At 42.0% G+C, this 23327-nt stretch overlaps 1 protein-coding gene and 1 long non-coding RNA gene across 5 annotated transcripts in view; one reads left to right on the top strand and one right to left on the bottom strand.

The window, feature by feature from the left end:
* Positions 1–23327, bottom strand: part of fhl3a (four and a half LIM domains 3a) — a 50719-nt gene that overhangs the window by 24126 nt on the left and 3266 nt on the right. The window contains exon 2 of one of the 2 annotated variants that reach the window (XM_061775487.1): positions 1781–1901. The exons of the other annotated variant lie outside the window; for it this stretch is intronic. The gene's annotated coding sequence lies outside the window, so the exon portion shown is untranslated. The remainder of the gene's footprint in view (positions 1–1780; positions 1902–23327) is intronic. 2 annotated transcript variants of the gene reach the window in all.
* LOC133479051 (uncharacterized) lies at positions 13948–21913 on the top strand. 3 transcript variants are annotated; one of them, XR_009788821.1, is made up of 5 exons: positions 13948–14450; positions 19661–19781; positions 20149–20198; positions 20522–20581; positions 20654–21913. It is a non-coding gene; the product is annotated as an uncharacterized LOC133479051 (long non-coding RNA). The 3 variants fall into 3 exon arrangements; XR_009788819.1 differs by having other exon boundaries at positions 20149–20581; XR_009788820.1 differs by lacking the exons at positions 13948–14450; positions 19661–19781 and having other exon boundaries at positions 19938–20198.

Below are 23327 nucleotides of genomic sequence, written 5' to 3'. Positions count from 1 at the left end.
GCCAGTTATTGATAACCACCACCTTGCATAATATAAAAAAAATTGAAAAAAATAGAACGACCAGAAATACCCACAGTCAAAAAAAAAAACACGCTCAGTCACAAACGGTGACAATTTACCTGTCATATGATTAAATGGATCGCTTCTCTATCCAGTTACTAACGATAACCCCCACATTGCACAATAGAAATAAAAGAGAGAGAGCAAAACTCGAAAATAATCCAGTCAAAAAAAGAAGTCCAAGACACGCTTGGTCACAATGTACAAGACATATTATTAATGTAAAAGATTCTCCCTCCAGTTATTAACCCCCAACCTGCGCAATATAAATTTACAAATAATCCACAGTCAAAATAGTTTACGGCACATGCGTAGTAACAAACGATAAGAAAAGAAACACGTAATAAGAACATTAATACTTTAGCTGCCGACGGCCACGACTCAACATGCAACCAGGTTCGTGGGTTAGCCAACTACCAACCAACGCTACACTCTCATTTGCTGATGCCTATGTCACTCACCTGGACAGGGCTCACCTTTTAGAGCCAAACACACTCAAAGTCATGGATACCAAGGGGAACGCTGAGTAGGTCATCACAGCATGTGACTAAAACGGAGCAATCACGAGAGATGATCGGCGTGGTATTCTACGCGCAGCAACAATTTTTGCCGAGTCACGTGATGCAATGCGGGCGTTGTCGGCCGCGCGAGTGCGGGAACATAAAGAGGCCTTTACATGTGCACACAATGTTCATGTCATGATTAACACAATCGCTCCTCTCTCCAATTATTAATGCTAACCACCACTTTGCATAACATAAATAAAATGAAAGACTAGAAATAATCCACAGGCAAATAATTCAACGGCAGGCTAGAACATGTGTGCGCGTAATGGAGGCATGTCATACTATAATAACTGTAAGGCAATCATTCCTTGTCAGTTATTCATAATAGACAGCACCTTGCATAATCATCATAAAAACGGCTCGAGATAATCCGCAGTCAAATCAGTCAATGGCACGTTCAGTCATGTATTGGCACCTGCCCGTGTGCAATGTTGATGTGAAATTGTGCTTTACATTCCATTATCAACATGGAAGCGACAATTTCCAGGTGACCAATCAGTGGACAGTAGACCATATTGAAATACTGCAACCACAATACGATGATATAGGTTTTATTTTGGGATGCGTTACAATGGAAATAGTGTCTATATGTGCTCTGCCATTGGCTGGCAACCAGTCAGGGATTTAACCTGTCTCTCGCCCAAAGTCAGCTGTGATAGGCTCCAGCTCTTCTGGGACCCTCATTAGGGTCAAGCACAATAGAAAATGGATGGAGGGATACAATGAAAAACAAAGAACTGAATTGAACCCTACTGCATGCTGGAAACAAGGATTATTGATCCCGATGCATAAAGACGCCTAGACCATGCCCAGGACTTATCATAACGGTCTGTAAGCACCACAGCTTTTAGTGTTCTTGTGGTTAGGTTTGCCTTTTTATGATTGAGCTGCTTTAAAAGACTTTCAATCACTTTTAAGTGCCTGGATGTTTTGGCAGCGAACTGACTCACAAAAGCCCTCTTTAAAGAGCCAAACGTTATAAAGAGTCACGAAGAAAATCTCAGTGGGAGGAAACTGAATGCGAGGAAACTGAAGACGGGCACATTCAGAGGTAAATCAAGGCTGAAGCAGGAGCTTAAACCGGAAGGCCGGTCTTAAATCATATCTTAATGAAAAAGAACAGAGAAGAAGGCTACATTGGGATAAACACATACCATCACTTTGCGCTCTTGTCTGGTGCCTGGACATCTTCCAGAACACAGTCAAGCTCCTTTGGCTAACTTTTAGCTGGGTAAAAGGTTCAGAGCTGGACACTTGAGTATATCATTTGAGGGCCTTGATTGAGCACATAAAAAATGAAAGGATTATGTCAAGAAAACAACCACAAAAAAACACACACACATAAGAATGTTGACGTGTTGCTTTTTCGAAAAGAATGGAGATACTGTATTTATTTCTCCAAGAGCGTGGAAGACGTTCCATGCGGTGACGAATGGGAAAAGTCAAGTGCGCAAAGATCTTAATGGTTCAGAACGTGTGTTTATGACTCACTGTCCTAGGGATTACGTGTATATTCTTCTTCTTGGAGACCGAGGCCTGGTTCTCTGGGACAAATGAGCGCAGTCATTCTACTTAGCGTGACAAATGGCTCGCAGAAACGTACACTTAAAGCTTGTCAGGTCACATCGAATGTTCGGAAATTAGTCAGTTATAGTTTTGGCATAGGGGGTCTGGCCCCTTTATCCTCCCATTATTTGACAGAACCAACAGAGGTATCTCAAGACCAAGAGGAAATTAGAAATGAGGGGAGATCATTCATCAATGTGTTTTGAATTAAATGGTCATAATGGTCACTGGTCATTGCAATTGAACAAATACATGATCGTCCAAAACGTACCACAAAGGTAATCCTGCAATTGGCCATCAATGATACTTGATTCCTATTGGTCACTTGGGCAAATTCCCTAGTAGGAGTTGAAATATGAGCCATGGATTTCACCCAAAGAACAAAATGGCCGACTTTTGGTCTAACTTTGGCCCTGGGTCCTTGAGATTTTGACGTGAACTGTTATGGTAGACATGCTCACCCAATTTTGCATTGATAGGTGAAACTGGTGTTGGGGGCAAAATTTTTCCCAACTTTATAGGGGTAATACACAACCGTTCAGGACTCCGAAAGTACAGTACATAAATATATATTTTTTTAAAATGTAGTTTTCGGGCATGTTGAGGCTGCCTAAAGGCGCTCAATTTCTCGAAAGAACAATATAAACCACAAGGATTCCAAAAGGGGTCTTCACACCGCCTTGGTGCTGACCTGACTTGAACAGGCTCCGTAAATGTCTTCCTCTATGCTATTGGACACAGCAATGTACATCAGGAAGAAATCTTTCATTCAAGATGACAATACTGCCATCGAGTTGCCACTATCCTGATGCAAAACAATTATTATATTGAGAGCCAGCCCAAGCACAGACATGGCTTGTTTACTTGTTAGCAAGTTAGCTGTAAGTTAACTGCTATCCAGTCTTTTTTTTGTCAGTTGGGATAGGCTCTTGTCTCAACCCCTGAACGGAATAAATAAACAGGACCTGGGGTAGAGTGGGAGGCAACGGAGGTACGACATCGTAAACACACAGTAAGAAAATGACCGCCTGCGGCTGTAAAACACCACCGTGTCCTTTGTAATTTGCGCTAAATGAACCTGCAAGTGTCGTGGGACCTTGGTGCAACTGAAGGATGCTAAGGAAGCTCAGAAGAACTGAATTTAAAGGATTGATTTTAAGGATTTTATTGGTCATTCCAGAATTGGAGGTCATTTTCTGCCACCCCCTCACAAAACTGTATCGCGTTAATACAGTTGACCTGAGACAAAATGTAAATGTTGCTGTAGTAAAAGTGATTCCTAATTATTATTTAAAATATTGTAGCTCTTGAGCACCCTCTAAAATTGGTTTTTTTCCCCTATTGTCCCTTGCCATCATCCTTTTGATGATCAACTTAACAAATATAACAGAAAACTGACTTTTGACTCAGCTTTTCTTTGTTACGATTTTGTTGGTCATCCTTGTAAATGTGATCACATTTTGTTATCACAGATATTTTAAACAGTAGAAATTATGCTCTGAAGTTGTATCTTTCAACATACACGCAACCCTTTTACAAAATTATTTTTAGCCATCTAGAGAGAGAGGAAAAAAACTACATGACTCGGCAGAAATGACATCATTGAGCTAAATGCTCTGACCAAGGGTACACCTAAGGTAAGTCCTCACTTCTATTATTTATTACTTGCTTTTTTTGGCTATTCGTAAATAGTGGGGTTTAACTGTATTCTTATCAGAAGCTAACATTAAATGTACACCCAATAAAACTCAATGCAGCGCTGCTTACTTTTTGGCTTTGACATGATGTCACATCCATAGGGGATGTGGATATTTCAGACAATGTAGTCCGTGGCCATTGCTTGAAAGTGGCTCTGGATCTTCAGCTGGCCTATCTAATCATGTCAAGGGAAGAGAATATCAGTGTGGGGAAGGTTTTCATGTAAATTAGTATCACTCTTCTGTAAAAGCGGGGCAGAGTAGAAGGGTTTGATAACAGACACTTTTCAGAACAAAGCAAATAAAATGTGTTTAATTTCATACTCCAGAGAATTTCGTGCTCCAGAGACCCAATTGTTTGTCAAACAATTAAAAAGTGAATTTCCCATAATATGTCCTTTTTAAAAAGATTTAGAGTCCAGAAGAAAAATAGCATTACACTAATTTATTTATACTTGGAATAAGTACATTTGTCATAATCACACTTGACCCAAGACACTTGAGCATTAGCACAAAAAAGGCTGTTGTCTCAATGTCAAACAATAATAATCACAGCAGCTCTAAATCATACTTTTCCTGTCAAACCACCATGAATGAAGTTTGGGGATCTGTGGAATGAACGTGAATTTATTTTTACACTGACTGCATTTTTGGCCTACATTTGTCTTCCTTTGAGTAAAAAAAAAAAAAATGCTGCCATGCATTAGTGCCTGACATCTGGTTTGCGTTGGAGAAACTATGCAGCGGACTCCTGTGTGCCTTGCAGATTTTGAGAGCGTCACTGCCTGGAGAATTCAAGGTTTTCTTTTTTTCCCTATCTTTTATTTCCTGGTATAGTATGTTTAGAACCAACATAAGGACCGGAGAGGGACAGAAAAGACAGGAAATCTCAAAAGCAGACCAGAGGACTTTTTTAACAGGCCGCTAACTGGTCTACTGGATGTGCTTTGAGATGGTAAACGCACGAAGATGGTTCCTAACAGGTAGGATGGCGTAAAGCTGTCAGGCAAAAATATACTAGCACTGAGTTGAAATGGAAAAATTGGAGTAAAGGTAGTGAGAGTTAGATTTCTACAGTTCTCACTCACAGCTGGTTTTAGAATAAAAAGAGGAAATATTTTATGTTTATTTCTTTAAATCTGAGGATCCTCTTTTTTGCCTAAAACCTGCAATTGTTTAACGGGGACATAATTTATTATATTATTCCATGCCCATGACACAATCAGCTAGGCTGGGTGAAGATGCACAGCAGCTTTTAGGCAACGTCCGGAGTCTGAGGCTATTAGGTATTTGTGCTTGGTGATGTGTCCACATACACATATTGTAGTGTATTAACTGCTGCCTCCATGAGTTAAAAAGGTTGTATTGTCTTTACAGGTTTTTTTTTTACACCACACTCTGGGATCTGCTCTTGCAAATAAAAAAAATTAGGGTGTTTAAAATGTTGTATAAATTTTGATCTGCACTAATTACACTATAACAACCCCACCCAGAGTTTCTCAGACAATGACTTGGCAGCTAGAAGTCTCCAGTTCCAGATCGAAAGAGCCACTTTCAAGTTGCGGCCAAAGCGCTATCATGTCAACTTGAAATTTTCCAGAAATTTACCAGAAATCTTCCACCCCTTTGCAATCCTATGTATTTATGTTGGCTCCTAGAGGATCCACTGTACTATGTAATTAACATAAATGTTGTACTGATGGTTGGATGATTTACTGACACTGCTTTCAAAATGTGAGAAAAATTGAGTATAAAACAGTGCCGAGTGCAGGGTTTAGTTCCTCTGAAGATGATTCACCATCACGCTTCATGGTGATAAGCAACCCGCATGACATCAAGGCTAACTGCGAAACACAGACCAGTCATTCGCCGGTGGTCTCCTGTTGTTGCTGTTGCCGAGTCAGCACAAAGAGGCCTGGACGTAAAGGGGGTGCAGGGCTAAGGTCTCAAAGGCCCACCGACTCAGCAATCTGACCTGCATGCGGCACACACACTGACACAACTGCTTGCAATTACTTGTGGCTCGTGGCTTCAGTGATGGAAGCTGACCCTGAAGGTTAATGCCTCCACAAGAATTTATTTAGAAAGCATACATTACCACGTAGCCCCCATATGTATTAGCAGTAAGGCTCTCAAACCCTCTGATTTGGTCATTAAAAAAAATCCCTTGGGAAATACAGTGATCCCCTTTTCATTGCAGAAGTTGTGTTCCACTCTCACCCACAATTGGGAGTCTTGAATTAACATACAATGCCATCCTTTTGACCCTTCCAAAGAGACTTAATAATTCATCCATCCATCCATTTTCCATGCCGCTTATCCTCACTACAGTCGCGGGTATTTGGGAGCAAGCCGGAGTACCCTGAGAAAACCCACGCAAGCAAACTTTACTCAGGAAGGCCAGAGCCCGGATTCCAACCCTCCCTCCTCACTCCCATCTTGATGTTGTCCACATCTGCAAAACGGGTCACGTTAATGACACCCTTGAGTTTGGGAAAAAGGAGAAAAAAAATCACATGGAGCAAGGTAGGGTGAGTTGGGAGGTTGCTCCAGTGTGCCCATGTTCTTCTCAACTAGGAACTGTCAGATGCTCAGAGAGTTGTCCTGCAGGATCTTTTTGTATACATGCTGGTTAATTGTCTGGGCTACACTGTAGGGGAAGACTTAGAGTTTGTAGTTTGTGACACCAGTCCTGGAACATTTCTTACACCCCTTGTATTCTTCTTCTTCTCTTAACACACCTCATTGAGGCTGATCCACCTTTAAAATAAGCGCTCAAAGAAGCTACCAAAAGCCAAAGAAAATGACACACAGCGTTAAGCTGAAGAACTGAGATCAGTCTCTCCTTTTTCCCCGTTAACCTCAGAATAAGGGTTCATACCAAGAGACAAAGTCATTGTTGGCCCTGCAATCCACAAAGTCACCTGCCAAAATGCGCAACCAACAGGATGACTATCTTCAAAGTAATTTCCAGTACGCACGGACCATTCCTCCCCCTTCTCGCAGCCACATCACCGTGGTAACGTGCAAACACCGTCCTCACACCACACAGTCATAAAGTCCTTGGCCGGTGTCGTTCGCCGCTCGTTTCACAGCAAGGCGCTTGGCCCACCGTTTTATGCGGGATGGTGTGGCCATGCACAAACCGACGAGTCGTGCCAGAAAAAAACCACACACACAAGCACATTTATCAACACATCCTGAAACCTGCGATGTATATTCAGGGAAAACTGGAGACGCATAAATCTGTCACTTTAGCAAGGCGGGCTGTTAAACCTTATCCATTTTTGTGGAGTTAAAGTGTAAAATCTTTCAAGCTGAAACATCCCCGTGGAGCACTTCCAAATCATTAGGATACAATTCTGAGGATTTGCTTCGAGGGCTAAACCTGGGCCTCTAGTATACTGAACTCCTGCATCGTCAATTTCACTATTCACAAATTCACTTATTTGCGTTTTGTTCCGTGGAACCAATCCTTTGCCAACCATCGATCCATCCATCCATTTTCTGTGCCGCTTCTCCTCACTAGGGTCGCTGGCGTGCTGGAGCCTATCCCAACTGACTCTGGGCGAGAGGCAGGGTACACCCTGAACTGGTCGCCGGCTAATCGCAGGGCACATATAAACAAACAACCATTCGCATTCACATTCACACTCACACCTACAGCCAATTTAGAGTCTGGTTTTTAGGATATGGGAGGAAACCGGAGTACCCGGAGAAAACCCACGCAGGCACGGGGAGAACATGCAAACTCCACACAGGTGAGGCCGGATATGAACCTGGGTCCTCAGAACTGCGAGGCAGATGTGACAACCAGTCGACTACCGTGCCGCCAAATCCTTAACTATTCACTGAAAATCTCACCTAAGATGGCGCAAAGTGTTGAGGTAATACATCACCAGTGAGAGACTAAGATCTTTGTATGTCATAGAGAAGCTAAGTATAGCCTGGCTTGTTAGCAGAAGTTACGGAAAGCCTTTGAAATGAAATAATCTGTAAAGCATTTATTTTGAAGGGTAATGAGTTGAGTTTGAAAGCTAACCCACTGGCCAGTGCTACTATTAAGGCTTTCAAGGAGTAACTTTTGACTAACATGCTTTTGCACAGCGCAAACTAGCATCTGTTAAATTAGCACTTGTTTTCTTTTGTCATTTCTAGCTGTGGATCCTCAAAAATTAATGGCATGATTTTGACAACCAGTTAGGAACCAGAAGTGGTTTGCTTCACAACTTTACCAGCTAAGAACCCAGACTGACCAGGTATAGGGGGTCTTGGGTTTACAACATATGACGTTTTGAGGTTACGGATGGCACATAATGAACTAGTTTGCAAAGCGGTGTAGGAATACTTGGTCACATGGCACAAGAAGCCAAATTTAGTTACCGTGTAGAATAGTGATATACTACACTGCGTTCCGACTTACTTACAAATTTGGGTTTTGTGTTGGAGCCATAGAAGTGTAACTCTATTGTAAACCAGGACCCTCTCTACTACGAAAAGTACCTCGTCAATATCGAATTTTAGCTTGACAATCATAACAATTAAGGTTTAATTAAAGGATGTAAAGATATATGAGGTTGTGTCAGATGCCTAGGGGTCGCCAGGTCGACCTGGTTCTCTCATTCCGTTTTACCTGTTTTATGGTCTCTGGGCTTTAGCCATTGTTTTAATTTACCACAAATCTGCTTGTTTGTCTATACGCCTGCGATTGGCGCATTTCAATGATTGTCCGACTTGTCTGCTTATATCAGATTTCCCATTCATCTGTATTTTTATTTAGACTCGCACTGGAGAACATCCGATTCCATGTTTTGTCCATGACGCATAAGCGAGGAAGGCCACAGGGGAGAACAAAATAGGTTCAAATGAAAACCGTAAATGCAGGCTTTATTGAGTCAATCACCAGATTTTGTGGTGATAGGGTGGAATATGTAAACATAAAAAATGACCTCAAAGTGATTACTGCTATCAAAAAGCAAAACTCCCTTTGGTGTACAATAGAACACAGCAGATTTATCAGCGGTTTTGTTTTGGTCTCCAGAGGCGCGAGTACCGAGACTGACTTTGTCGACTTTGCCAAAGCGGAATTGCAATCCATCAGCTCCTTATCGCTCCATTGTCACATGCATTTTCTTTATCATGCAAGCATGCAAAGCACCATTCGTCTTCCTCACCTAATTCATTACTGGTGATAAAATGCAAAAGTCCCTGCGTCTTTAAAAAAAAAAAAAAAAAAAAAAAAAACAGGTGCTTGAGTGAACACTTATGGTGGCAGGGGTCTCTGTTTGGATATATTTACTACCACATTTGATTTTTAAAATGAAAGGACGGGCCAGGTCATTCATAAATTACGGGGAAAAGGTTGTGTATGGAAAATATGATAAATGATGATTAAGTAATTATTTTTACCTTTTATTATTTCCACATTGATCATAGTTAATGAACCAATTATTTAATACAAATAAATAAATACATAGTAAATATAGAGTAGAGAGTGGCTATACATAATAGCAAACGTTTGCAAGTAGTGTTTATAATTGCTTATATTAATACTTTAAACCCTAAATATTGTACACCCGAAATTATCCATCCATCCATCCATTTTCTGAGCCGCTTATCCTTACAAGGCTCGCGGGAGTGCTGGAGCCTATCCCAGCTATCATCGGGCAGGAGGCGGGGTACACCCTGAAATGGTTCCCAGCCAATCGCAGGGCACACATAAACAAACAACAACCAGAAAATGCTTGCAATCTCTCAATATTATAAATAGTGAAGACAGTTTGCAATTTTGGAACATATTTTAGCAAGAAAAATGAAGTAGACGCACATGATTTGTTTTCGCGGGCCACATGAAATTATGTGGTGGGTCGGATCTGGCCCCCTTGAGTTTTACACCTGTGCTTTAAATAGTGGCAGATGTGTGGTGACTCCATTCAACATGGGTTTGAATGTGATTGGTTAATTCTGAACAGAGCTGTAATCCCAGGTATAATTTGTGCAACCATCCACATTATTTTAGTTTATTTTTGCTCCCTCTCTTGAAAAGATTTCAAAAAAAACAATTGAGTTGTACAGGTTGCAGGTCACATAATGGTGGAAAAAGTTTGGAAATTATTTACTGTTTTTTTTTTTTTATATACATATATCACAGAAACCGGGCATATGAAGAGGGGTGTGCAGACTTAATTATGTCCACTGCATGTAAACTAGTTTATTTTACTGATAATTTTTATTTTAGTTGATTGAAGACTCTAAATTGCATGTACGTGTGAATGTGTGTGCGAATGGTTGTTTGTTTATATGTGCCCTGCAATTGGATGGCGACCAGTTCAGGGTGTACCCCGCCTCTCGCCCTAAGATAGGTGGGATAGGCTCCAGCATGCCCGCGACCCTAGTGAGGATGAGCGGTACAGAAAATGGATGGATGGATTTGTATTTTATTATTTACAATGAATCAATTGACACATTATCTAATGAGATAAATGAGTAGAAAAACAGAGGAAACTGAAGGGAAAACGGGACTTTGGATAATGTAAATGCCCGGTGGGCTGCGTTAAAGAACAGAATGGATTGCATGTAACCCACGAGCCATACCTTGCCCACCCCTGATTTACCTCATCTCTGTCCCGACCCTCACGCCTCTTTCCTCTAAAAGGGCTTTCTAGGCTCCAAGGGATTGTACGATCCTGTTGCACAAGAAGGTTCAAAAGAAACACTTTGGTTAACACTCCCCCTGACCAATCAACCCGCAGTCATTGATTATCATCATGCATGACTTGTCAATTCGGGTACTTGGCCTCCATTCTTTCAGCAGCGGTAATTAAACCCTAAACTGTTTCCACTCACCATGCAAAAAGGATGTGGGGCGGCTGACGTTGGTTGGGAGGAGGGGGGGTGGAATACTTCCACGGTGAAGTCATGCCGCTTGTGTCATAGACCCTCTCTCTCTTTGCTTTGCTCATCGTCTGGCCCTTATTTTACTCATTGATCTCATTTCCACGGCCGGCGTTGGAAGTGATTTTTTATTATTTTTTTTTCCTCCAAAGCTGGGATGTTTTGGCCAATTAAAGCGGGGGTGGGGGGCTGGAGCCAGAATTGCTAACGTCTGAAGCAAAGACATCGAGGTGAAAACAATTTCGTGATGTTTGCCAGACCCTTGAGAGGAATGCGGATCACAATGTTTTTCTTTTGCACACCATTGTTTAAGAAAAACCCACAAACCAAACATTTAACTAAAGACTCTTGCAATAAGATAACAACAAGAATGTGGCTAAAAGATTTGCCACTTGTTTCCAGTTTGGTTTCTTCTCCTTCTACTGCAGAAATGTGTTACATCTGTACTGTATTGACCTATCTTCGTCTCTGTTCTGGCCCACTGCCCAAAAGGTATTCACTCAAGTTGCCAGTCAGAATGGGAGTGTGTTGCTGTCACATGATTCCACTGAGACCAATTCATTTGGACTCCTGCACACAAAAGCTTCAAATTGATGACTGAATCTCATTTTTTTTTTTTTTTAAATTAAAAACATTTTTTAAAAAAAACTGTAAAGTGAATTTAGAGTGGTTTCTAAATACACTATGTATGTTTGAAGATAATTGAGCGCAAAGACTAAAATCTATGAAGTACTCACATGTGGGGATAATACGCTAAACTGTTTTTTACCATTTCAGTTTTCCTGAATTTTGTAAAGTTTTTTGGGTGTGACTAAAACAGGGCTCAGTGACGCACTTCAGCCCTCATATGAGTCGTCCCTCCCCCACTATATAAGAACTTGAGTGCCTTTGTTCGCACTTGCGACGTGCACTTACCTGCTGCTTCTATCCAAAAAAAAACGTTTTCCCTTTGGATAGTCTGCTGGCATGGCCACTTTAAAGCGCCTTATTGTTGGCCCTGAGTGTGCGTACGTCACAGAGAAAAGGCAGAAGAGCGACGTTAAAAGTAAGTAAAGTAAAAAGTACAATGCGACAGCCAATGTGCGGAAAGAGGCTTCCCTTTTAGAACGTCTCGTTGTTGCACCATGGAAAAACCCAGTGACAAATGTGTGAGATATAGTCCAGCACAAATGGTTCTAATGGTTCGTCAATTAAAACAATGAGCCAGAACGTTCATTCATCTTCCGTTCCGTTTATCCTCACTAGGGTTGCGGGCATGCTGGAACCTATCCCAGCTATCTTTGGGCAAGAGGCGGGGTACACCCTGAACTGGTCGCCAGCCAATCGCAGTGAGCCAGGACAATGACAATATTTTATCCTTGTCAAGTAACATTAACATTTTTAACAAAAAAAGCTTTTGACAGAGTTTAAAAAGAAAGAAAGAAATGCAGCACAAGAGTCATAACAGTAAGACCTGAAATGTCTGTGGCTGCGTTCACATAACCGGTACGACTTCCCACATTCAGATAATTAGATGCAAGGTTATGTCAATGCCAGCGTCTGGTGGGGGAAGGTCGGGAGAAATGAGTCTTGGGTGTTGAAACTTCACAACCAGGTTTCGAGCTTTCTGCTAGCTCCCCCTTAGGTAGCCCCCTTCACACTGCTTTTCTCACCAATTGGCACATCAGGCATAAAAATAAATTTAGGACTAGTTTGGCTCTCCCTTTCATACAAGCTTGTCTGAACAGGACAAGTGCACTTTCACACAGCCGCTGCATCTTTGCGCATTTCCATTTTTTTGTGAATTAAGCAAAAAAAAAAAAAAAAAGTATTTTTATTTATTCATGGTCTCCAGGATTAAAGCTAATAACTTGTATTTAGGGTTATTTTAGTTAATATGAATTTGGGGGAAAATCTTTTATTGAAACATCTTTTGTTGAAAAATATTTCAAAGAGGTCTTTGAAGTCATTTTATTGCAAAACTAGGCACCTCAAAGAAAACATATTTTCAGCTCTGATGGGCAGTGTGAAAGGAGCTGTGGTGATTGACTTTCTCTCCTTTCATAATGCAGCTCATCAAGCGTTCCAGTGTTTGCGCATCTGTGACTTTGTGGCTTTGACAAACAGAATTTAGCAACGAGCGGTTTGCGGCCCACCGGCCGGCCTGCGAAATACAATCTACGAGTGATTACTTTCAAGAAATGTGGTGACAGCTGCTAAGCGAGCAAGCCTCCTCCTGCGTCGTTTACTCAGCGAGCGCCGCCTTCTCCATTATTCAAAGATTTCACTTAGTCTGCAGAAATTCCAGGAACTTTTCCTCCTCCCCCCAACCGACACACATGAAAAAAAGCTACACCATACTATGTGAAGTGCGACACAAAGCTCGGGCAGATGGTTACGGTGAAATACGGCACTGTTTGACATGGTGTGTTCACAACCTGCAATTCATACTGAGCTTACACGTACTCCATGTAACCCACTCACAAGAGGTTTGTGAATGAAAAAAAGTTGGTTGAAACTTGGTTGCTCATGCAAAACTCCATGGTGCAGGACTTGCATTTGACGTATCTGTACTTCTACTTAAGAACAGAGTACTTTTGCCACCTCTGGTAGCAGATACAAGTGCTGGAAATAAGGATCCCTAGCTCAGTTCAAGACCTTCTTCGCCTCAAGTGTGCAAAGTTGTTGAAACCTCTCCAGTGTGAAGAGGTGGTACGCGCTGAGTAAACTCCATGGTGCAGGACTTGCATTTGACATCTATTAAGCTTATTTTTTTCCCCTGACACGGTGATGACAGACGCCGCTGCGGGCAACAACCATGTGCCCGGGCCACTCCTCTCTGAAAGTCATCCCTTCATTCTCCCCTATTAGCGCCCTCAGTGAAACCAAGAAAATCCCTGTTTAGCTTGTCCCGGTCGTAAATCTGAAAAGCATCCACTAGTAGAGGAGCTAAAGTCCTTTTATAGCCACGCCAAGGACACTTTCTGCCATTTATGGAGGCTAAGACCAAGATCGCATGAAGGTGGGGGAGACGGATAGAAGTGCGAGAACCCTGGTGTGTGCCCGATTTACAACCAAGCGAGCAACTTAATTGCGCATCTCGGCGTGCCGCACAGAGCTTGTCAAAGCATGCCCCTCACCGCGTACCGTATCTCAGACAAAAAGTGAGAGCACAAAACCAAGAGCTTGTAAATACTTGACTGAAAGTGCGGCGGCCCTGGAAGGGATGCCGCGAGAACACTTCTGGTTTAGAAGTCACATTCTGGATCTAGTTTCATCATGCCGAGCTGCTATTGTGCTGTCACTGAGAGGAACACTCGTGCTCCAGCAAACATCACACATCTCAGCGAATCAACCTAATATTTTTGTAGTTTTTTAAAAAATATTTGTTTATTTTTAAACATTTTCATCCATCCATTTTCTGTACCGCTTATCCTCACTAGGGTCGCGGGCGTGCTGGAGCCTATCCCAGCTATCTTCGGGCGAGAGGCGGGGTACACCCTGAACTGATCTCCATTCAATCGCAGGGCACATAGAAACAAACAACCATTCACACTCATAGTCACACCTATGGGCAATTTAGAGTCTACAATCAACCGACCACGTATGTTTTTGGGATGTGGGAGGAAACGGGAGTTCCCGGAGAAAACCTGCGCAGGCACGGAGGGAACATGCAAACTCCGCACAGGTGAGGCCGGGATTTTTCAAACATCTTAAATTTTTTATAAAATGTGTGTGTTTCTAATATGTCCAATAATGTTTTTTCCCCCAAAATATTTTGTCTAATTTTGTACTATTTTTCCATATTTTTCATATTTTCCATTTCCATGAGATATTTTCCCCAAAATAGTTTTTTCTAATTGTTCCAAACTTTATTTTTCCAATATTTTTCAAATTGTTCTGTTTTGATTTATTATTATTATTATTATAGGCGGCACGGTGAACGACTGGTTAGCATATCTGCCTCACAATATCTAGTCAGAATTTCTTAACCTCGCTCACCAGCTCTAGCGTTCCACATCGCTACAGTTGGTTTCTGTAGCCGGGAATCTGACCAGCAAGGTCCTCGCCTTCGGCTGTGCCCAGCTCACACCGCACCCGACCCCCTTGGCCCTTCCCACAGGTGGTGGGTCCATGGGAAGGGAGACCTACGTTGCCACTTTGGGCTGTGCCCGGCCGGGCCCCATGGGTGCTGACCCAGCCACCAGGGGGTGGCCTGGCTCCAGAGGGGGCCCATGTGACTCGCGTCCGGCCGAGGTAAAACATTAGCCACATATTTTTATCATCATAAGGGGTCTTTGAGCCATGCTTTGTCTGGTGCTGCACCTACGACCTGTTTGCCATGGGTGACCCTGCCACAGGCATAAAACCCAGACAATTTATCGCCTCGGATAATTTGCACACACAAACCCCTTCACCACGAAAAGGAGGGGCTAATATTTTTATATTTTTCCAAAGTTTTTCAAATTTTCATCTAACACATTTTTTGAAAGGTTTCCTTTAGTTATACCCTGTGTTTCCTTATCTGCAGTATTTCTGGCGGCTTAACGATTTCCCGCCTAGGCAAGAGTTGCACAACAAGGACGGAATTCTGACAAAAAAAACCCACAGATGCACGTTGAAACGTCTTGCTCGGCATTCTCGCAAGTGCCGCATGATTTCACAGTCTGACTTCTGGTCCTTTGCAGCTGTGCGCGCCAACACTCAATGTTGCTTGGGTAAGCAGTTAACACGACTCGTTACTCAAGTTACCATAAGGCCATATAACAGCAACATCCAGTAGGGGTGCAGTGGCATTTTGTAACAAACAAGATGTCTTAAAGCTATATTAAATTCCCACCGTCTTGTCACGTTTAAAAAGTGACTCATGGGCCTTAGTTGAAGGCTGCATAACACATGTTCTACCAGTATTGCAAAATTAAGTAAATAGGCAAGAACATCTCACGGGGGAAGGACAGTGACAACGCTACTCTCTCGGAATGAAACAGTTTACGGTCAACCAAGATAATATTTGGTTGGTTCGTACTTCAGATTAAAAATTGTTATCATCGTGACTAGGTTTGCAACTAACGATTATTTAACTAATCTGTTAATTATCTTTTTGCTTAAGCGATGAATCGGATTTTGTTTATTTTGTAAATAAATAGGTTTTACATAACCTATTTATTTAAAAACAAGACATTATTTCAAATTGACAGTGCAGAAAATGTACACAAAAATAAATAGGTTATGATTCAGTTCTTGTATGGTCTCCCCGTGCCTGCGTGGGTTTTCTCCGGGCACTCCGGTTTCCTCCCACACCCCAAAAACATGCATGGTAGGTTGATTGAAGACTCTAAATTGCCTTTAGGTGTGAATGTGTGCGTGAATGGTTGTTTGTTTATATGTGCCCTGCGATTGGCTGGCGACCAGTTCAGGGTGTACCCCGCCTCACGCCCGAAGATGGCTGGGATAGGCTCCAACACGCCCGCGACCCTTGTGAAGATAAAGCGGTACGGGAAATGGATGGATGCATGGATGATTCAGTTACTGGCTTGGTCCATAAAATGTCAGAAAATAAGCAAAAATGTTGATCATTTTTTGCCAAAGTAAAAGCAGGTATGTTCAAATGTCTTATTCTGATTAAACACAAAAATAATCATTTGGGTTTCATGAAGGACTACAGAAATTTACTGAGAGGTTGACATTCTGAGGATTTGGAAGAAGTTAAACAATTACTGATTAGCAAAACATTAATTGATTAGCAAACTGATTAATTGTTGATTAATTGATTTCTTGTTGCACCTCTCATCATGACTGCCATATCAGAATCATCTTTATTTGCCAAGTATGTCCAAAAAACACACAAGGAATTTGTCTCCGGGAGTTGGAGCCGCTCTCGTACGACAACAGACAGTCAATTGACAGAGAACACTTTTGGGACATAAAGACATTGACAAAAAACAGTCACTGAGCAATAAAGGGTTGCTAGTTATCTGGTAATGCCGGTACATTTAATTTTTTTTTCTGACAATTGTGCAAAAAGATATCCTCTAGCACTTAGAGCAGTTCGAAAGACTAATATTGCAATAGTCCGGTGCAATGACCATTGGTATTTAGTATCTCCAAGCGTAGTAGTAGAGTCTTTTGACTTCTCGCATTTGGACTGTCCTGCAACAGCAAATCAAAAGAGAAAGAAGACGCAAAGACAAGGGATATTTTAGGGATTTTTTTTTTTGTCTAGGATTTGTTTAATTTTTTCAATAGTCCAACATTTTTTCTAGCATTTTCTACTTTTTGTGCAACATTTTTTCCTTATACATATTTAGTATTGTCCATGTTTTTTTTCTAAACTTTGTGTATATTCTAATGCATTAATTCAGTAGATTGTATTTTTTGTCTATTTCTATATTTAATTGTAATATTTTCCACATTTAATACATTTCTGCATTTTATTTTTAGTCTAATATTTTGTAAGTTCTCCAATATTTTGAATTCTTTTCATTTTTGAAATATCTTTATTTTTTGTCCAATATTTATGCTTTATACTTGCCTATTTTTTCAAGTATTTTAGTTTTAGTTTTCATTCATTTTCCGTACCGCTTATCCTCACTAGGGTCGCAGGCGTGCGGGAGCCTATCCCAGCTATCTTTGGGCGAGAGGTGGGGTCCACCCTGAACTGGACGCCAGCCGATCGCAGTTTTTTTGTTCCACATTTGTTTTATTCTTATTCTTATTCTTAACTTTTCAGTTTTTCATGTAATATTTCTTTCTTACTATTCCTTATTTTTTATATGTAGTTCTTATATTCTATGTTCTTATTTTTCACAGACTTTTTTTATATTTTTGAATATATTTCATTTTTAATCCAATCATTTTGTATTTTTTTTCCTCAATCTGATTCCTTATTTTCTTTATCTCTGTTTTATGTAGTTTTGTTGTTGTTGTATGTTTAGATATATAGTATTTTTTTAATATTTTGAATAACCTTTTGGCTCTTATTAGACTGTGAAATTGTACCTAATACTTCGAATCCCTGACATATTTCTTTTTGCAGTATCGTGATAATAGTGCTCGCTGTTGCTAAACTGCTGAAATGAAATAATACTTATCATGATCATTTAGCTACGCTAATCGTGGAATGACATTTTCTTAGTGTTTCATCTCTCCTATGCTCATGCAAATAAAACAGCATTGACTCATACAATAATGTCATATACAGTAATAGCAGAGCAGACTGGGTAGTAAAATCCTTGAAAAACTAAGGTCAATAAACTCGTAATCCCCTCAATCCAGTATTAGCCAGCGGGGGGTTGCTTTCTTTGACTAGTTATAACAATGTGGTGTAACAATGTCACGCACAATTTGTCTCCTGGCAGGGACGGGGGGGCAAAAATTGCATCGTTTGACCTCCTTTATGCGAGGAATTCTCTGCACCCAGCAGTATTTTTCCTCCATTAGCTGTAGGTTGTGCTATGATTAGGCCATTAGCCGCGGTCCGTGGTGACTATTACGCGTCAAATTACAGGTTGAGTATGAAAACACTGCAAATTATTTGTAGACTTGCCTCAAGACAAGTTATTTGTAACAGCTATCCCAGCATGTTTTCATATGATAACATCATTTATACTGTGGTTGCAGACATACCTAAGCAGATCTCTGTACATACACATGCTAAATCAGAGCAGGAACCTTTTTTAGCCCCTTTCACACAAAGAATATTTGCTTTTTACACACAGAATGTGGCAAAGAGGGGGCATATATTGCCATAACTGCCTCCAAAGCTTGAGACATTGCCAGTTTGCCTTTGAACACCTCACTAGGGAGGCTCCCAGGAGGCATCCTCACCAGATGCCCTCGGCACTTCACCTTGCACCTTTCGGAGTTCTACTCTGAGGCCCTCCCAGATGTCTGAGATTCTCACCCTATCTCTAGTATAGACACCCCACGGAGTGAAATCATTTCGGCCGTCTGTATCCGCGATCTTTTTCTTTTGGTCACAACCCACAGCTCGTGACCCTAGGTGAGGCTGGGAATGTAGACAGACCGTCAAATAAAGAGCTTTGTCATTCGGCTCAGCTCCTTCTTTACCACGGCAGACCAATACAGACTCCACATCACTGCAGACGATGCACCAATCCACCAGTTGATCTCCCACTCCATTCTTCCCTCACTCGTGAACAAGACACCAAGATACTTGAACTCCTCCACTTGTGGCACGATCTCCTGTGATTCTACTTCCGGCGGACCATCCTCTCCTGAACTCCTGAATAGACCTTTCCAGGGAGGCTTAGAAGTGTTGACCCCTTTAGTTGAAACACCCTCCGGTCCCCCTTATACACCTGGTACTATCTCCGAAGCTGGGGAAATTTCCAGGTTGTCTTGGTGTCCACCCATTCCGTTTCGGTACCTTTCAGACAGAAGAGCATCACTGGAAAATCTGGCCTTGACGGGCAGTATGAAAAAGGCTTCCCTTTATATTGTCCATCCATCCATCCATTGTCTGAGCCGCTTCTCCTCACCAGGGTTGCGGGCGTGCTGGAGCCTATCCCAGCTATCATCGGGCAGGAGGCGGGCTGGTTGCCAGCCAATCGCAGGGCACATATAAACAAACAACCATTTGCACTCACATTCACACCTATGGGCAATTTAGAGTCGTCAATTAACCTACCATGCATGTTTTTGGGATGTGGGAGGAAACCGGAGTGCCTGGTGAAAACCCACCCAGGCACGGGGAGAACATGCAAACTCCACACAGGCAGGGCCGGGAATTGAACCCCGCTCCTCAAAACTGTGAGGCAGACGCTCTAACCAGTTACCACCGTGCCGCCCCTTTATATTGTGACCCAGAAAAAGGATTGATAAATCCTGGCTTGAAGGGGCTGCGTAGAAGTGGCAAAAATTCCCTCCTTCCTTCAGGCCAAGCTGCAGAGAAAACAGTCACCGCTGACTCATCGACAACACAGTGAATCAACAGACGATTCCCGCATCCAAACATCTGTTTTATGTGAGACAACTGATGGGGAAACACTGATTAAACGTAAGCCATTAATTAAGTGTCTTGCACGTGCGCCAATTTACTGACAGTATTCCTGGTGACAAACTGAAGCAAGGAATGAGCTACGTTCACTTGCAGTTTTCTTAAAATTGACACATCAGAACTGAATAAGTAAACCCACCTGTGGCTTTCACCCAGACCAGCGACATTGAAAAAAGATGGTTTTGAACTCATTTAGCGCCAGAGACGTATTCATACGTTTTCACAAATCCATCTATTTAGTGCCAAAGACGTGTTAATACGTATTCTGTGTTAAAAATAAATAAATAAATTATGAGGTTGTGGCCATATCACAGTCCACTTCCCCCGAAACGTGGTCTGCCAACGGATATTCGGACTCTGATTACAGTGATCCTGATCGGGATTCATCCCCTGAGCCCACAGAAAGTCACGGAAGAGGTAAGGACTTGCTTATGTTCATCGCCTGAGCGATTACTCGTTTTACCATTTTTATCTTGCAGCATGCACAAGTAAGCATGACAGTTGGTCCTACGATACTACACGTTTACAAATCATGCATCCTGTAGATGAAAAACATGGAGCATCTATAACTAGAGTAATTGAATAGATTGTTTTATTGTCTTTCTTTTGTTTATAGACAGTAGTGCACACATAAAATTTTCAGACGTCTGTAATGTATAATTTCTTTTACCTTTCCTCATCGCACTGTAGCAACATCATAAATATGTTATGTTAATTGTACATATTTCTACAAATTACAGTTGGTGCATGCAGCAGCAGATGGACATCCACACCTGTTGGCAAGAAAGCTGGAAAAAAAAGTATTTTTCTCCACACTGCAGCAATAATATGTTTCATTTTTATGCTAATTGTTTATTTGTTATCATTTACAGGAGCTGCATCAAGCAGTGGTGGGGCTGTTCATGCCTGGTCGTCTGCTGACTGGGAACCCACGAAAGTCCCTCTGGCACGCACCCACACATGCAACCACACATGTGCACGCGCAAACCCACACACACACACACACACACATACGCACGCACATGCACACACACGTACGCACGCACACACACCATTGACAGGCATGTAAAAGGGCTTTCATTACAGTTCTGAGACAATCTCGAAAGCTGGGACATTGCAGTGTGCCCTTAGTACTCTCATTCTGTGTCGGTACACAGTGACAGTACCTTCACACAAACAGGCTCCGATAACCTCTAAAGCCAAAACATTTGCTGGATTGTTGTTTTCTCTCATTCCTTCCACACAGAATATAATCAGTGGAAAAATGCCACCTTTTAACGTGTATGAAAGGGGTTTCTTTTAAATCTCTGAGACTACCTCCAAAACCCCATTTAGTCCTCCCATTCCATCTCAGTACCTTTAACAGAACAGCAAATTGGGGAAAAAACGGCTTTGGTGGGCAGCATGAAAGGGTCTTCTGTTACACCTCTGACACTGGGGAAATTGTCAAATCGTCTTTGTGCCCCAATTCCGTGTCGGTACATTTCACACAGTCCTGCGACTTTGAAAATTTTAAATTTGAAAATGACAAAACAGCGGCATGGTGGAAATAAAAACGAAAAAGGCAGCTTTGACAGTAACCGTGAAAGGGTCTTCTGTTACAGCTCTGATACCACCTCCAAAACCGTGAAATTTCCGGGTTGTTTTGGTTCCCTCATTCCATGTCGGTACCTGTTACACAGAACGGTGTAGTGGGAAATAGCTGGCTTTGAGGGACAGTGCGAAAGAAGCGTCAGATACAGCTCTCATACCACTTCCTCAAGCCAGAAAACTGTTGGTACCTTACACACACAACAGCGGCGTAGTACAAAAATGAATGCCAAAAAGCTGGCTTCAACGGGATCTGTGAAAGGCTCCACTGTTAGTACCTCAAAAGCCAGATTTCCATGTCGCCTTAGGTGGCCCAATCCATGTCAGTAACTTTCACATAGAATAGCAAGACAGAATGCTGTCAGGGAAAAACTGGACTTGATGGCAGTGTGACATTACCACCGAAGTCGGAAATTGCCAGGTCAACTTAATGCCCCCAATTCAATGTCGGTACCTTTCACACAGTACATCAAAATGGGAAAAAAAAAGCTTAAAGCTTTAAGAGGTGTGCAAAGTATCTTTCTTCTCAAATAAACATAAAATCTGCCCATATTAAACAAGTGTCTGTAATTATGATATACCCTACAGTTCCCATAATTTGTCATTTCCAGCAAAAACAGCGTTTCTTTTAAAATGAGCAGATAAGTGCTAGGTAAAGGCCTGTAATTACATCCCATGAGAAACCTAATTACAACACAAGCGCAGTCAATGACTTTGTAAACTATATAACGCTTATGCTCCTTTTAACTCCGAAGCGAGTGCTGGAAAGGATGAGAGGATTGTCGAGCGGGTCAGGGGGTGTTTTACCTCCCACGGGGGCGCCCCGGCTGGACGGATCATGTTACGTTCACCAACAACAGCTTCCACAAAGGAAGTCTCGCGCCCTTGTGGTAACACCCCACAGCACCTGGCCATGCTCACCCACACAGGAAGCCTGAGGTCACTTCCCCCACTTGCAGGGAATGCAGACGCACTCCTGCCGCCAGCCACGAGCCCCCGCACACAACTGAAGAAAAGGTGGAAAAGAATCTGCACTAGAATCAGTGATTCCTGAATGAAGTCGCCTTGAGCCTAGATTCTTAGGCTTAGTACAAGGCGTAGCAAGGCATGTAATCAAATGAAAGTAGCTGACAAGTAATGATTTTTTTTCATGAACATAACCGCGTTAGGGATACGGATATAGTTAGGAGTTAGGGTTGGGTTTAGGTTTAGGGAAGAGATAGGTTTGGGGGATAGTTTTAGGAGTTGGGAATAGGGATAAGGTTATGGTTAGGTGGCGTGGTTATGGATAGCGATAGAGTTACGGGTTAGTTTTAGAGTTGAGTGATTAGAGTAACATTAGGGTTAGGGATAGTGAGTGGTTAGTTTTAGCGGTCATGGTTAAATGTTGGGGATAATGTTCAGGGTTATGGATAGTTCTGGGTTCGGTTTAGTGGTCAGCGGTAGAGAAAAAGTTAGGTTAGGGTTAAGGGTTGGGGACAGAAGTAAAGGGTTAGGGATGGGGATAAGGGTTAGGTTTAGACGTTTCGGGGTTACTGATGGGGATAGGGATATAATTGGTATTAGGGGTTAGGGATATAATTGGTATTAGAGGTTAGGGTTAGCATGAGGGATAGATTTAGGAGTAGAGTTGAGGGTTATGGCTAGGTCTTAGGTTATGGATAGGTTTAGGTTCTGGGGTCAGAAGTAGGAAAAGTCGTTGGGGATTATGGTTAGGTGATTTAGGAATGGGCTATGGCAAATACTGCATCGAGCAGCCTCTTCAATAAACATCCCCCACATAGCCACTAACAGTTGAAGTCTCAACTTGGTCACACTGCTGTAGATCTGCAAGTGTGGATGTAGTTGAAACAGATGTTTTATGTAACATGTACTTCATGGTAGTCATTCATGTCATCTCCTTCGTTGAATATTCAGTTGTGGGAACTCCATTGTTGAATCCACGCCATCCATGAT

The sequence above is a fragment of the Phyllopteryx taeniolatus genome, chromosome 6 (genome assembly GCF_024500385.1).
Source record: "Phyllopteryx taeniolatus isolate TA_2022b chromosome 6, UOR_Ptae_1.2, whole genome shotgun sequence".
NCBI classification, from domain to species: domain Eukaryota; kingdom Metazoa; phylum Chordata; class Actinopteri; order Syngnathiformes; family Syngnathidae; genus Phyllopteryx; species Phyllopteryx taeniolatus.
This window is presented reverse-complemented; position numbering and strand designations above follow the sequence as displayed.